General features: G+C 43.1%; 1 long non-coding RNA gene across 1 annotated transcript; it reads left to right on the plus strand.

Moving 5' to 3' along the window:
* The first annotated feature begins 252 nt into the window (after nucleotides 1–252).
* On the plus strand, nucleotides 253–15,621 carry LOC108348808 (uncharacterized). Its single transcript, XR_005496283.2, has 4 exons — nucleotides 253–2,397; nucleotides 2,874–3,011; nucleotides 4,704–4,778; nucleotides 8,949–15,621. It is a non-coding gene; the product is annotated as an uncharacterized LOC108348808 (long non-coding RNA).
* The last annotated feature ends 747 nt before the right edge of the window (nucleotides 15,622–16,368 follow it).

Below are 16,368 nucleotides of genomic sequence, written 5' to 3' on the forward strand. Positions count from 1 at the left end.
TATCAAGGGACTTGCTCAGAAACAGGGCCTTAAGATTTTGTTTTCCATTCGTTTCTGTTTGCTTGTTGGCTGAGTTCTCATTCTAAGAGACAAAAGTATTATTTTGAGGCTAGAAATTAGTAAGGAAATAGTGTTCCAGCTTTGGCTTGTGGTCCTTTAAGGGACAGCAATGCACAAGAGACCCTTCTACTGTCAGGGAGTGGGGAGGGAAGAAACTCTTCTTTTTCATTCCAATAAAGAGGCCTTTTCATCCTGTTCGAGGAGGCCCTGAATGAAACCACAGAGAATCCCAGCTAGAATCAAGGCCTATACTTGATTTGCATCCCACTCCCTTTCTTCCCACCCCTTAAAAACTACCCTAGAGGCCCTTGGTGGGGCCAAGTTCCTTCTTCCATGATGCACACCTGTCTTCAGTCAGAGTCTTTTGTTCTACATCTCACTGGCAAGACAAAGGAAGTGAAAGCTTCACTAGCAGGCAGGGAATGAGCAGCCCCCCACCCACACCTGTTGTTCCCTGACGGATACTTTTGGCCCAGGGAAGCAGTTAGGGGGCCTAACTTTAAGTAGAGAGCTCTTTGAAATTGGCTCTCTGATGCTTGTCTTTCCGACTTAGAGCAAGCAGGTTGACTTCCTAGGTTACTTACGGTAGAAGTTCTTATTGCAGGTGGCTGCAGAAGTTGGGGCCACGTTCTCATTAGACACCTGATCCTCCAGTTGTCTGATTGTAGAGAGTGCCCATTAGATCGCTCAAGACCTAAGGCATGTGGAATAACCGTATTGCTGAATGGCCAGCGTACTGTGGAAACTTCTGTTGGTATAGAGACGTTATGCTACTGCTGATGAGTGTGTGTGTGTCCCCCTATATTTTGGTGACATGAAGGAAAAGACCAGAATAGGAATTTGAAGGCCTCTCCTCTCTTCAATGTGGCCTCTAGTTGTTTAGTCTCAGGCAAATTGCCTAATCATTTTCTGTATGTGCTCTCCTCTGTCAAAAAAAGAATTAATGCACATGCTTTTCCACCTGTTCACACTGTGTGCTCTGATGCAATGAATGAACATACATGGACGAGTCCAGCAAGGTGCCTACTCATGCTGGGATTAAGACTCCATCACCATTGTCTTTATAGTGGCTAATATCATTGGAGTGATAAAGACAGGCACCTTCCCATGTAATATCTTCTTCATCCCCATCTTCTTTAGAGGCAGATCTTATCTTCTGTTATAATGGGAACATCTGTCTCGAGTATAAGGAATCTTGAAGAGCTATTATAGTTTAATATCATGACCGAATATAGCATGTAGATGCTGACATAGGCTTGACCTTGATAAGGGCTAATCCACTTCTGCGGAACATTCTGGGGAAGACCTCATGACCTTAAGCTGTAAGGAAGAGTTTTCAATGGCAGGAGTCTTGTCCATGGTCTTCCCCATATCCCCAGCTCTATAGAAAAGGCATGAGTTATTAAGGAAGAAACTTGTAGGGACTGGCTATAGGTTCTAACACCTATGGTTTTCTCAGTGTTTTCCTTGTATCCTATGTTCACCATATACAAAGTGTGGGACAGGTACCAGGAGGAATTGATAAGAAGTATTTCTAGCATGTACACATACACTGGTTTCAAAGGTTTTTACTCCCCTTGCCCAACTTTGTTGCCATGCCTTAGTTCTCGTTCCAAATAGCCTTTCAGCCTCGTCTTCTCATTTCAATATCTATATCCTTGGGAGCCTCGGGCTGTGCTCAGAGAACCTAGACTTTGTTCAGGGATCTCTGAAATATGTTAAAATATTTAACTCTAATAACTGCTGGAGCAAAATACATCACTTCTGTACCCACATTGTATTTAGCCTCCACCCTCTACCACATACTATTGTAAGACACATGTTCCATATTAGATCTAAGGTATAAGTATGGCTTAGTCCTGAAGAGGTCTCTGAAACCTAGTTATTTGATTTCTGCATCTTGGGGGTCTCTGGATGCTGTGAGAATACTGCCAGACTCAAGGACTTCAATTTCTCTGGATAGCTAAAGTTGAAATTGTTAGTTTCAAGTCATTGTTCAGAAAACGGTTGCTACTTAGAATTTTAATTGGGTTCTGTAAAATACGTTTGGTTTATCTGCTTAAATCATTTGCATTTATGAATGTCTGCTTTGCCCTTTTTAGTCCCCGAAAAATCCCAGGGACAACATGTCAAAGCATCTGTTGTGAACCCTGTTTCTAGCCTCGGAGAAATACCAGGGATGTCGGAGCCACTGCAGGGCCATGTGGGAACACACTTTGCAGTCAGCACACCTGGCCCAGCCTGCCTGCCTCACCTGCGACCTTAGGTGGTTTCACCTCTACAGACTGTGGCTTCTGGGTTTATAAAAACCGACGGCGCCTATGGAGTTTAGACGAGGTGAAGTTAAAAGTGCAAACAGGATGTCTGGTGCAGAGTTGGCACATAATAAATGTTCCTTCCCTTTGCTTCCACCCCCTGACTTTTGAGAACATGTAGCTAAAAGAAGGAAGCAATCTCTGTTCTTGCAAACCATCTTGGAGTTGCTCCCCCATGTTCTTTCAGTTCATCCAGAAATGAGTCTACTTCTTACTCTCCTTGTTCGTCTCTGCTGTGTGCTTGCGAAGGGAAAACGCGGGTCTGCATCCATAAGTAGCCTCCTTCGAGTTGCAGATTTTATCCCCTTCCACTTTCTGAGCCATTTCTGTATTCAAGACACTCACGAGGTCTGAGATGTCACACATCCACTCACCTCCCCTCATGCTTACCTCAGAGTCTCTCAGCTCCTACTCTTTCCCCCTCATGATATCTGTGGCCTCTCAAATTCATCTGTTTGGCCTATGCACTAACCACCTACATGTCTTTTGTTCTCACAGAACAACCAAGGAAGAACAAAGGAGTGGACGTTGGTGGAATATGGCCGCGTCTTCACTTAAGGCCACTGTGACTAGCCTAGGCTACCGAAGGTTTGCTTGTGCAAAGAAGTTGATGCTTTCACAACAGGATAGCTTCAGGTCAGGTCGTTTCCTTTTTTCAGGTTCAACATTTTGAAAGCTCCCATTGTCTTCACAATTAGTGTAGCTATTCTTAAAGGCAGTTGGTAGCCACTAGAACAAGCAAGCCATGTTTCCTGTCAAAATAAGCATGTAAGGGCACAGTGTTCTCTCAGTGTTTCACGCATGCCAGACAGAGTAACATGTCAAAGATTACTCTTCAGCAAACGCTCCAAAGGTAACTTTTTGATGCCTATTTCTCTTAATCACCAAGTTGCAATGCGAGAGAAATTTAATCAACTGTCCTACCTTCCTCTGTTGTTAAGACATTCCGTCTTAAGAATTATTTGCCATTCGTGAGCAAGAGTCATCTAGAGTGACTAAATGTCTCTCTGTGTAAGAAATGAATTTAGTCCGAGAGACTGAATGTTTCTCTGAGCAAGAAAACTCTTTGGCATCAACGCAGAGCAGAAGACGTAGTAAGTCTCTATCCTGTACCTGCCATGTTCACCTCCTCTTCCAGCAAGCGTACTATAGCACATAAGCCACTTCCAGGTCCAGATCCATCGTCACAAACTAATGAAAGAAGAAACTCCATAAATGGGGCTCTGTTGCCTTAGCCCTTGGCCCCTCGGGATGGTCATTGGCCGTAGGGGGTAAGAAGGTGCGGAATCAATGACACAGATTCTGGGAGTCAGATGAGAAGCAGAAACAGACTCGTTTATTGTAGGATTGGGGTGTGATACCCTTCGCCAGTGCCCCATTGGTCCAGAACTGCTCACTCCATGCAGCTTGCACTGTCGGTTTGGTTGTTCTGGTCATGATCTCTCATGATTTGTCTCCAGGCATTATATAGGTTTCAGGGTTAGCGGATGTTGAAGGAACTATTGAGCATGCGTGGGCCTCTGTGGGCGGCCAATCAGAACATGCTGACGCATTACTCCGACAAGACGTAGAATCACTTAGACTTTGAACCATGTAACATGTTTTCCCATTTATTGGACAGTTTTTGTTTATGCACGTTCTTGACTAATATCTAAAGCAGTTTGCAGTGTCCTTGGCTGTTATTCCAGTTATACTAAAGGGGAAAGCTGAAGCTTAGAGAGGAGAGCCAATCTTTCAGGGAGACAGGACCAGAATTCCCCATTGATACAATACCCTGAACTTCCCTGGGACACAAGGTGTCTTCAGCTTTCTAAGGTTGCCCGCTCTCAGGGACATGAGGCAAATGTTAAAAGTGTCCTTAAAGAGAGGACAATGGAACTGGAGCGATATCTCATGGGTTAAGAGTGTATTTTCCTCCCACACTAATGGAGACCTGTTTGTAGCATCCATGTGGAGTGACTTGCCACTACCACTAGGGGCTCTAACACTCTCTGTTGGGCTCTATGGACACTGCGTTCACACTTGCGCATACCCGCATGCTGGCACACATCTACATATAATTTTTAAAACTCTTAAAGTGGGGAGAAAGCAACTGTGAGGCAGCATTATGTGTAACCATGACATTCACAATTGGAGAATATTCTCCCTTTCCTGTACCAAGCCACCACCACCGCCCGTCTTTTCCTTGTCTTCTTCACCCACTGAAGTCACTCCAATACGTCAGCAAACCCCACAAACTAAGGGGAAAAAACAGATAGATAGTTTTCCCTCAGTCGTGAAATCCTGTCATCTAAAGAGCTTCCCTAGTAACATTTATGTACCCCACAGCTGGCTGCCTGATACGTCTTCTCAGAGAATGGATATAGCACCCAAGCAACTACATGACGACAAAATGAAACAAAGGTAAGCTCATAAGGAATGGTGGACGGGCAGTCTTAGCTGCATTTATTAGACCAGCGACTAGAGCTGTTGTAGATAGTTTGCTTGTTTCCTCCCCAGAAGCCACAGACCCCATGTGCCGTATCCTCAAAAATGGATGCATACACAGAACAGTTTTTCTTTAAGTGCTCGACAATTTACAGGCAGAAACATAGTCAAAGCTTGAATGGGCTTGACCTGAGAGGACAGTACTCTTAGCGCCATTCATTTCATGTATTAGAGCTTTGCCTCACCCGTAGACGCTCCTGAAATTGCTCAGGCTCATTTAATCTTTTGAGTCGGTCTGGCCTAGAAAAGGAAGAATACTTGGGGGAAAGAAAGGGATGTACCCAGAAGAAATGCTGCATTTGTCATGGTTATGCTAAGGGCCAGGCTTTCTAGAAAGAGAATTATAAGCCTAACAGACAAGCAGAAAATGAAGGAAGCCTACGCGTGTTCTGGAGGTGAGGTCTTCAGAATGGAAAGTTGTGCTCAGAGAAACAAAAGAGGCTGGCAGGCTAAGCCTCATGAACAGAACAGTGCATATACCAGAGTCTGGATACCAGTGCATATACCAGTGCTTGGATAGTTAGGATGTATTTCTATGATGACAGACTTTGAGGCAGGATTAGTGAAAGGGCTGGGACCTAGGAAGAAATGTAGGAAAGGCTTGGAGTTGAGGCTCACTCTTAGAAATGATTAGGGCAAGCCATGTGTGGTAGAAAGGCCAACAGATCCAACGGTAGAAAGGACCTTGTATTTTCTCTGGGGCTCACATTTCTCCCTTAATTGTTGGTAGCATGCTGGACAGTGCCATGGCAGGAGCCCTTGAGAGCTGGCTGTTTAGGGCTTCCTGAAAAGCCCCATCTATGAAACTGTTTCCTATCATACAATAGGAAGCTATAGTTGGCATCTTAAGGCTGAGCTGTAAAAGAGCAAGCTGAAGGCCATTGGGCTCATTCATTTGTCCATCCATCCATCCATCCATTCATTCATTCACTTTGTTTTCTGTTTTCCAGGGATTTAACCAACAATAAATGAGTAAATACCTTATGACAGGTATACAATGAAAACATCTACAAAAAATGCTTAGAGAGAGTCCATCTTGAACTTAGATGGTTATAAAATGCTATTATAAATGATAGGGGGATTAACTGGGCACCATTATGATAGATAATGGGGAGGAAAAGTTATAGGGCTCTAGAAATCTAGAAAATAATTCTTTTTCCCCTAAGACAATGTTTCTCAACCTATGGATTGTGACCCTTTTGGGGGTTGCATAAACGATGTCCTTCATTATCAGATGTTTACATTATGAGTCACAAAGGTAGCAAAACTATAGTCATAAAGTAGCAATGAAATAATTTTATGGTTAGGGGGTCACCTCAATATGAGGAACTGTACTAAAGGATTGCAGCATTAGGAAGGTTGAGAACCACTGAATTAAGGACCTTCACCCATGCTAGGTAAGTCCTTTTCCATGAAGCCATACAAGCTACCAAGTTAATTACTTATTGGCCTATGATACAGGTACAGTTAACCCTCCAAGTGCCATGGGCCAGTTCAACTTTCATATGAACAGTCCTGTGCCTCTGCAACACAGTTCAGAACATTTCCATGTGGCAGAGAAGGTTCCCCCACAGTCTCAGCCAATGCCATGTGCTTAGAGCTAACCACAGCTCTGACTCCCGTCATCTTAGATTAGTTCTGACTGACTTGAGCGTCATGGAAACAGAATTATATACTCCACCTTCTCTCAGGCTCTTGGTCTCTACTCTTCATTAACTCAATGAAAATCATCCAAATTATGGCTTTATACCAACATGAGGTAGCAGTGAAGGACATGGCTGGCTTTTGGGCTTTTCTTGGGGGGGGAGTTAATTGGCTGAGAAAGGAAAAACAGATGGTGGAGTGGGAAACAAGCATAAAAGTTTAGACTCCATGGGCACGAGCTTCTTTTTCGGAGAGGCCACTCACAAGCTGTATCCTGGAATCGTTGCTTTGAACTCTCATTATTCGTTTTTGTCTCTGCACAATACCACCTACCTTACAGGGCTATCAGTGTATGTGAAAACTCACTTTTAAACTGTCAAGAGCAACACACGTCAATTTTTAAAGCAGTCACTGGCTTGCTGTTTGTGCAAAGTTTATGCGTGTGTCTTTATGAATGACTGAAGATACATAAAAGACATTTTTTTCTATTATGCTTTTTATAAGCTTGCTCCTAACAATCAGTTGGGTTTTTATTACTCAAAGGCAATTTAACTAACGTTCAACAATTGCCTTGTTAAATTTAAATTTTTATTTGACTTGCATGTAATCTGAGGCTAAAGCGTGAATTGATATTCTAAGTCTGGGGATCTGGTTGCCAAATCAAACAATACTTTGACTTTACCAGACTCGCTAACACCTGTAGTAATACACATTAAAAGGTGCCCTACTTTGAGCATCTATTTCCTTCTGTTACAAGTCCTGCATAGTTAAACAGCAGGGGCAAACATTCCACAGAAGGAAGGGAAGGTTTTAGATTTCTTCCCCCACTTTTTTTTTTTTCTCCTTTCAAATTTGCAGTTTGTGACCACAAGGAGAAAAGCAGAGATGAATGTCCCCCTAGATAAGAGGTGATAGGAAACGGCTGACACTGAGAACGGACAATGGAAGTCGTTAGACAAAGTAGAATTCTGAGGCGGACTCCGTCCCAGCTTTTCTTGAATTAATTGGTGAACACCTAACCTGCTTCTGTGCGAGAGAACATAAGCTCAAAATTAGAAAACAGATTCATTCAAATTCTCCACTAACCATTATAAGGTTTTTTTTGGCGATGGGAAAGATGAGGAATTCATTTTCTCAATGAACTGCATTGCCAGCCATCATCTGGACTGTTGCATCTATAAACATGAAACCAGAAACACTGGTGGGAGGAGACATTAACCAATCTCCTACCAGGCTGTAAGTAATACCACATCCTCCACCTGGCACCATTAATAATCCTACTCAATGAGCCCTTTATTATTAATATTACTGGTATAAAAAATGAGCCTGCGCTTACAGGTGTAACTTAATGAGGCCCATGTTGTGGCCAGATGTCTTTACAAGGCCAACCCCACTGCCACAGTACACATCTTTGTGCACATTTCATAAAAAGAACCATCTGAAAGCGTTCATTTCAAAAGCATATTCATCACGTAGCCTGGGCAGTTTGAGTGAGGCTGATGCTTCTTCTGCTTAAGTTTAAACAGATGGACGAAACCTGGGAGTTTATATTCAACATACCTTTAAAAAAATTATCTGATTTAAGCTGCCAAATCCATTTTCTTCTTTCCACCCCTTGGCTGAAAATGTCAAATGTTGGGCAGTCAATCAAGCCCAGAGTTCAGAGGTATATCTGCCATTCAACTGGCCTCTGCCTGCTTCCTGAATGGGGATCTTTGATGGGCTTCACCTTTGCATTTCTGCACTGGCTAAAATCTAGAACGAATTCTTGTCAAACCCTTGAGTGGCTGTTGAAAGCTAACTTAAGTCTGAAGAACGGCACCTAATTGTAACCATATAGAGATCTTATTTGAACTTCCTGACACAGGTCTTCCAGAGGAAGGAAAGGGAGGAATGAATTTGCATACACAGTCGGTGTTCATTTCACAACTTAATTTGTTCAGATGGGCCTGCCTATAAATGCCAGCCAGGAACGTGACGATCTGCATTAACTGTCATTGTGGGGATTCCATTAGCTTACAGGTAGATTGAGTATCTAGTTCTCATTAATCCTCCTGGAGAGGATTCGAAGTAGTAGAGATGACGGTTTAAGTGGATGTAGACAATATATTAGTCCTTGAAAGAAGAATGTCAGGAGAGATAGGGAATGAACCCAAGAAATTTGAACAGAGAACAATGTCACACACAGAGGTGTTAACACGAGGAGGGGTCTAGGCATGTGGGCTCACTGTTATTGCCAATGTGACTGAATTTAGGATCATTATTAGGAGACAGTTCTGTCTGTGATGAGGGCATTTCCTCAGGGGGTTAACTGAGATGAAAGCCCTGATAGTGGTGGGGGAAAGCACCGTAAGAACTATATTCCCACATTGAGTTAAAAGAGAGAAGAGGACAAATTCAGACCAGTGCCATCGTTTATGCCTCCCTGGTTTGTGTTTGTAGACGTGAAGAGACTTTGCCTATGAAGGACCTTACACTCCTGTTACCATGTCTTCCTGCCATAAAGAACCCATATCCTCTCTTAACTCAGCAGAAGAAGCTTCTCCCTATTCATTTTAATTTTTTCCAGTTATTTGATCATATCAACAAGCAAAGTAACAAACCGAGAAAGTTAAAACCAAGATCTCGGACTGTTTCCCTGCCAGCCTGTCTGTGTGGTTCACAGGCTTTGGAACCAGAAGGAAGAAAGGAGAAGAGATTTGGACATTGAAGACTTAGAAGCCCTAAGGGTTGGAAGCAGATGTCAATGGGTCATTCAGGTGGGGGTGTGGGAGGTTAAGGATGATAATAGAGACGGGGATAGTAAAGTCTCCCACCCATCAGTTTTCAGAGAAAGAGAACAAGTAGACTAGAAGCCATTCATGCTACTCTCTGGCAAAGAATCTAGCTTTGTTCTTTCAATGGCCTGAGAACCTGAGTGAGGTTGAATTCAGAAGTAATGAACTCAGTTGTTTGGCAGAAGAAATATCAAGACAGAAGGACATTCAGGCTATGAAATTGCTACAGTTCTTTCCTCCTATCAAGATTTGTAGTGAGAAACAGTAGGTAGAGCATGATGGGAAAATGGCAAATTCAGCATGTAAGAGCTTCCAAGTGAATTTAAAGTGGTGGACAAGAAGAGTGCAGAGAAAGTATTGTTATTGCTAAAGAGGCTGGTGTAATGGAGGAGAAAGCTCACATTTTGCATTTGGACAAGAGAAAAGATATCTTTAGGGAAAGCCTCCATCTGTGAAAATCTCGTTTGTTTAAAAAAAAAAAAAGCAAATTCATTTGAAAGAAATCCAAACAGAGAATACTATGGAATGTTTTTTTTTTTTTTGTTTTTGTTTTTTTTTTTTGCTAAAAAACAACCTCCCAGAGAAGTGTTTCCCCAGCATTGGCTATCAGTACACATAGAGGCCACTAGAACTATGGATGAATGAGGCCAGACTACATCTCAAGCTGTCTTATTTGATCTTACGTTCCTTGCTTTGCATTATCTTGCCTGTGTGGAATGGACACTTTATTTTGCAACTTTAGAAGATTATGGTTTCCTTTTTTAAATTTTACAAAGGCTCATGGGTAAGAGAATTCCTTGATTCATAAAAGATATTTTGGGCACTTGAACAACGTTTCAGCAAACAATCTTACGACCTTTAAGGCTTTAGATACCCTTACAGGGGAGCCAAGTGAATTTTTGCATCACGAGACTGACACAAGCTCTTGAAGAACCGGGATAAAATATTTTATGAATTAAAAGTAAAGTTGATAAGGGGCGGACTTGCAATCATTAACTTTCATTGACAACTTGATTTGATTTAGTATTCCCTCTGCATATGTCTGTGAAGGCATTTTCAAAGGTCTGTAACTGGAGAGAGAAGATCTACCCTGAATATGGAGACTGCCATATTCTGGGAGCTGGGGTCCCAGACTGAACAAAAAGGTTGGGAAAGAAAGGCAGATGAGTGTCAGGGTTCATCTGTTTCTGAGTCTGACTACAGATGCAAGATGAAGAGACACCTATCCTCCCATTACTGGGATATCCTTCCCACCATGACGGAGTATACTCTTTTGTAAGTGATGAGCCCAAATACAGCCTTTCCTGACCTTGTTCTTGTCAAGGAGGAAAACAACTAACACAAGTTTTGGATTTGATTCCTTTTGAAATTTATGTGGTCTTAGTCTGCTTAGAAAAGGAGACCGTGGCACTGTAGAAGGGTGGGAGCAGAAGGTAACAGTACCCGGATATCTTCACTCTGAATGACTTCAGCTGGGTTCGCCAACTGTTAAATTTCCCTTAACCAGTAAGACCATTTATAGAGTCTCAATAGTATGCTCTTGGGGAAACTTCCTCCCAACCCACTGAGAAGAGTTTTAGCAATGCAAAACTCTGACTCTGTAGAACTACGTGTTCAGTGTCATTTGAATATCCATGGGGTATTCTAATGTTGAGAAAACATGTCTAATAATCTTTCAATACACTGGAGTAGCATGTATCTATCCACATGTGTGGTTCACTCTGGTCCTGCTCAGAGGTTGGAATGGCTGACAAGCAATAAAGAGATGAAGAGAACCAGTTTATTAGCTCCACTAATTCCCAGGACTTGAATCTCCTCTTCTATCTCCTGGTTACTGACCTCTGACATTTACTCGACAAGGTAGGGGCACCCTGATTCTCCCTCTCTCTCCTGCCATCTCTGTTAGGATGCCTGCCGGTCGATCTAGCCCTCTTCTTCCTCCTCTTCCTCTCTGTATCTTTTCCTCTTCCAGTTACACTTCGTACTTTTACATACATCAAACAGCAAAAGCCATATCTGATGCTACAGCTTCTAACAGTCCTATATTTTCACCACAGTCATCGGACAGAGAACAGTGTCTCTTTGTTGATTTTAGCTGTAAAATTTACCCAGAAAGGACTCTGGTGGCATCTTCTCCCTACCAGTTTCTCTGTGCCTCAGGGAAAGTGATTTGGATGCTAGTCTAGAAACCAACTGGTAGATGCAGTCAAACGTCAGGAGGCAGAGCCTTGGGAGATCCTGGGGGAAACGGGAGATTAGAGTTAGATGGTGCGGGGTTTGAGCACAGCCAGAACATCTGATGATTCTGGTTGGGGCAATGGTACTGTTTCCAAAGAGAAATCTGCTGAAGACAGGGGTGGAGTGGATTGATTAGCCCAGAGGGAGACTGGAGCCAGGGAACCAAGTTTCAAAGATAGAACTTAACTATAGGCATGCTAGCCCAAGAATTATTTATAATAGCCGAAAGAGCGGTAAGCACAAACTATGACAAAGTGAAATGGTGGAATACCGTGCACTCAGCAAAAATCATGTTCTTGGCTACTATTAGAGAAGCATATTTCAAAGTCAGGATTTTATAATATTTACCCTCGTGGGAGACACAGACATTACATAGCACAAGTGAAATCACTGAATTTAAAGAGAGTTGCATTCTAGATTCTTCTTTGCCTAACCAGAGCCAACTTACAATGTTATTTTCTAAGTCTGATTATCCCTCTTCTGGCTGGTCTTACAAGGTCACAACAGTGTTCAAAATATTTGACTAAAATTATTTGTCATTAATTTCTGGCACAAAACACAGTTTAGTATCCTATGTACAAAAGATTTTCAAAAATCCTTTAGTATGGATCACTTTTGATTTGAGATTAAAATCATTTCTTTCTTTCAGGACTAAGTTTGAATAAACATGCTAGGAACAGACTACACAAAACTCATACATTTCTGCCTGAGGTGTTCCTCAGCAGTGGAAAAACACATTTGAGATTCCACTGTTATCTGTGTGAGCATTCTTTTGTAAGCACCAGTTGGTTGCACTGACGATTCACTGTTTAAAGAAATCCCGCACTGAATCATCTTTTGAAGCCAGTCTTAAGAAGAAAACACAGTGAGCGAATAAATAAAGTTCAAAGGAGACTGCGGTGGCCAATGAAACAGTCAGCTGACAGATCCCTTAAAGTGCCCCAGCCTGGACCCGCTGCATCCCGCCATATCCTCAGAGAGTGAAACACTACCCTCTGTGAAACTGCTTCAATCACAGCTCCCCAAGCTGGCTTGGGAAGAGACATCGCTTTAATTGCGCTGCGAGAAAGAAAACAGTGCTATGTTCTCAAAAGGACAGAATCCTTGTAAAATTTATGTAGCTCTTTAATACAATGTGCTCCAGTTTAAAGAGGTGGGGGATTTACATGTGTTAAGCGCTCCTACAAATCTACTTTACCCTTTTTTGGAAAAGGGCAACACAATAATAGTTAAATTTATGTGTACGATGTCTATAGTGGAGAGCTGCTCAAATCGGTAAATATTACACGGCAGACTTGCTGCTTCTGCTTTTAATCTCCAAATATCTCTGACATAACACTGCATTCCGAGTGAGGGCCACTTAGCCACACTCTCTAAACTTTTGTGGCCTGGCTCTGGATCATGAACAGAAGATTATAAAATCCAAACTCGAAATGGGCTCCTTACTCTCTGTCACTTGCAGATCCTTCCCGCCCTGTGTGTAGATGTCAGTAGATTCTTCCCTAAAGAACACTTTCAAAGTGTGTGCTTTTCTACCAAATCCTGCATTTCGCCTATTTTCATCTCTATCCTTACAAGTCTCCAAAAAGTTCGTCTTGCTTTTATTTTACCACTGGGAAACAAACTCATTTTCCCATTTTTCTTTAGCATGAAATGTAGGAGCTAATACTTCAAGGATTAACTTGTCCACTTATTCACGTGGATACTAACAGATGGGCACTCACGAACACCCACACTCACACATAAACTCACACACATGCATACACAGAGATATGCACACACAATGTAATATGATTATGATTTACCATAATGCGCGCACACACACAGACACACACACACACACACACACACACACACACACACACACACACACACACACACACAGACAACTGTTCTGAGGCCAGCTTCCTGCATGGCTGAAGTATTAGGTCCCTATCTTGTTTTGTTTGACCATGAGATTTAAAATGCTTCTTGGAAATAGTTTTTGGGCCCAGGGCCAGCCACCTGATCCATGACTTGTACCATTTAGAATTTCTCTTTTGTTTGAAAAAAAAAAAAAAAGAAAGTTGAACTATGAGACAAGAGACTAGAGGTCATGGTGATTCCTGGCCCATGAAAACTTGGTGCAGAGAGAGCGTCTGGCACGAGGAGCAAGAGAAGGGAGCAGATGGTGGATCATGTGGCCCAGGAGAGAAAAGCAAGACTGGGAGAGTCACTGCTTTAGTTCCTGATGGTTCTCCAGGTCCCAGTTCAGGCTTCTGAGGACTGGCTGTGCTTCCTGCACCAAGGCTCTTTGTGACATCTTTGTGTCATTGTAAGAAATGCCATCAGCTTGCAGTTAGGTGAAGATTTCCTTACGGAAACCCAAGTGAATACTAAGATAATGCCCAAATGTTCATAGGGCCATAACCTACATTTGTTACCTACCTATACACAAGTAGGCTGCATTCATATTTAATTATCATGTATGCCCAATGCAAGAGAGTCATTGTCTCCAGAAAGACAAGATAAAAGCTCTCTCTCTCTCTCTCTCTCTCTCTCTCTCTCTCTCTCATTATTTTATGTGTATGAATGTTTCATCTGCATGTATCCATGTGTGCCACATAAATGCATGATGCCCATGGAGCTTAGAAGAGGGTCCGCATCCCCCGGAACTGGAGTTACAGGGAGTCGTGAGCTGCCATGTGGGTAGTAGGAATGGAACGAGTGACCTCTGGAAGATTAGCCAGTGTTCTTAACCACTGAGCCATCTTTCAAGCCCCCTGCTTTCTCTTTGTATAAAGACATTCAATTACATCACTCAATCACATTGTTAACAAAAAAAGGTATTTGGCTGAGTTTAATTTTTTTAACAAGTTCACACGATGTACTGTGATCCTATCTCCCCCGTGCCTGCCCCCATCTCCCATTGACCCCTGTCATTTCCCAGTCGGTTCGCCTCCTATTTTCTCTCTCTTGGTTTAATAGGGTTCTCTGTATGAACAGGACTGTGGATCATTTATTAGAGCATCAGCAACTTGACTAATGGCTCCACTAACTACTAAACCAAACACCACCACTGGCAACCATTGACAGTTAACAGCTCCTCGAGGAGGGTGGGGCCCCGTGAGGCTTCTCACCTCTTCAGGATGAAATGCTAAAGGGCCCAGGATCTCCTGTGGGTCTGATGCAGGTAACCCCACATACCTATTCCTAGCTTCACTTGATTTTTATCCATCAAAATAGGTAGGGGAGATAAGTGTTCCATGAGAGGAAACAGCATAGGTTCTAAAGAATCTGGGAAAGGGAACCCGTGTTTCCTACAGACCGAGCTGGTCAACTAAAAGAGAAGACCCATGGGAAGAAGGCTGAAATATAGGTGTCATGACCCAATAGTCCAATGTGCAGGGTATATTCAGTGATATAGGAGCAGTGAGAAGCAGATAGAAAGCAGGAGAGAAGGAGAATAGGGAGGATGAGAAAGGAGGTGGGAGGGGAGGAAGGGAAGGAGGGGAAGGATGGGATAGATGGAGAGATGTGGGGAGGGGGGATGTAGAAGGCAGTAGGGTTATCAAACTTCTTCCTCTCAAAGACGTCCAGCATCATGTGCGGTGAGCTCCTTAAAGGCTGAAGCTTTCATTTTCTGATTCAGGGTTCAAAGGATTAAGCTGGGAAAAAAAAGATTCTTAGCTCTGCCAATTGACTTTTCCTCACAGAGGCTAAAATTTTGGTGATTTGTAGGAACAGTTTTATGAAATATACCTTTCAGTGGTTAATTTTGAAAACCATGTTTGGATGTTGTATCAACCAGCCATTATCTCTAGGTTTGATAGGACAGGACTGTTGTGTTTTATAAAACCAAGGATGTGTGTTATAGAAGGTATGGTGAGTTGGGAGGGGTACCTCAGTGGGCCCAGGCTCAGGCATCCTTCCCACCAAGGTACCAGTCTTACCACACGTGTAGTACAGAATAGAGTTTATTCAGGGGCATGGGATGGGGAGTTGAGAAAGGAGTAGAGGCAGAACACTGTGGAGAGAGAGGGTAGGGGGAAAGGGAGAGAGGGAGGAGTGGGCCAGAGAAAGAAAAGGGGCAGAGAGAGAGAGAGAGAGAGAGAGAGAGAGAGAGAGAGAGAGAGAGAGAGAGAGAGAGAGACACCAAATGGTCCCTTTTTTAGCAAGCCAGGCTTACCTGGTTGTTGGTAGGTAACTGTTGGGCAGAGCATAGAAGGAATGCCAACAGGACCTTTGGTTTCTCTCTCTTGAAAAAGATGTAACTCCTGATTATCTTCCATGTAATCTCCCTCCCTCCCTCCCTCCCTTCCTCCTCCTCCTCTTCCCCCTCCTCCCCCCTCTCTCTGTACACACACACACACACACACACACACACACACACACACAGGCACACACACAAACACACAAACACTCACATGCTCAAGAGGGCTCTTTTGGAACTGGAAGAAATAAAGGACTCTGAAGTTGGCATTCATAGAGTTGAGCTCCTGGGAGCTGTAGTTCACGAGCTCATGTCATTGTAGCCAGTTGGCCTCAGTGGGCTAAGCTATAAACTGTGTTTTGGTGAGGACTGAGACCATGCATGTGAGGTGGTTAGTATGTTGCCATGTGATACTCAGGGCACATGTCTCTTGTTTTGGGATCTTTTCCTCAGCCATACGTCATTTTCTTTGATTGTACTGCTATGCTTCAGAGACTGGATGTGCCTTCCCCTATACCCACCCCTGCTCCTCCCTGCTCCTCCCTTGCCCTGTTTGAAGTATATACTCCTCCTTGGGAAGCCAAGGCTGTTTTCAAAGCAGGTGTAAGTGCTTCCTCACCGGACCTCTGGGGCGTCTCTCCTGAAAGCATCACAC

The sequence above is a fragment of the Rattus norvegicus genome, chromosome 18, assembly GCF_036323735.1.
Source record: "Rattus norvegicus strain BN/NHsdMcwi chromosome 18, GRCr8, whole genome shotgun sequence".
Classification (NCBI taxonomy): domain Eukaryota; kingdom Metazoa; phylum Chordata; class Mammalia; order Rodentia; family Muridae; genus Rattus; species Rattus norvegicus.